The sequence below is a fragment of the Chrysochloris asiatica genome, unplaced genomic scaffold (assembly GCF_000296735.1).
Source record: "Chrysochloris asiatica unplaced genomic scaffold, ChrAsi1.0 scaffold00054, whole genome shotgun sequence".
NCBI classification, from domain to species: domain Eukaryota; kingdom Metazoa; phylum Chordata; class Mammalia; order Afrosoricida; family Chrysochloridae; genus Chrysochloris; species Chrysochloris asiatica.
In genome coordinates this window covers 1,300,039-1,300,683 of record NW_006408572.1, presented here as the reverse complement: position 1 = coordinate 1,300,683, position 645 = coordinate 1,300,039, and positions in this window count along the sequence as shown.

Here is a 645-nt window from a genome sequence, read left to right as displayed (position 1 = left end):
GAAAATACCATGGCTTGGGTCAGGCGCACCTTAGTCCTCAAGATGACATCTCTGCTCTTCAATATCGTAAAGATTTACACCCTTGGAAACCCTGTACAGGGTCACTATGGGTCGGAACTGACTCGATGGCACTTAACAACAACAAGTCATATTAAAGCAATTTAATTGGTGTCTAACAGAAATCATGTTACCTTATGAAAATCAGAGAATCACAAGAATTTAGAACTGAAGAGCCTTAGAGGGCTTGTAATCCTGCCTCATTTCACAAATCAATACATAGTGGCCCTGAGAGACTGCCTACATTGGAACTTTTGTCAGCGTTTTGTATGCAAGTGATTTAAAGAGACCCAAACGGTGCCTTTCAATTGCAGTTTAAGACCTATTTGACTTGTATTCGTCCCCACATTTGGAAACTGAGACGGTAGAAACCAAAGCAAAGTAATATATTGTGAAGTCCCAAGAGGATAAGAAACCAGGGATATTAAAAGTTATTGTGTGGGGCCAGGTGTTCAGTAAAAATGTTATTGACACACCAATGTTTATAGCAGCAGAAGATATATGCACACCAATGTTTATAGCAGCATTATTTACAATCGCAAAAAGATGGAGACAGCCAAAGTGCCCATCAACTCAAGAATGGATAAA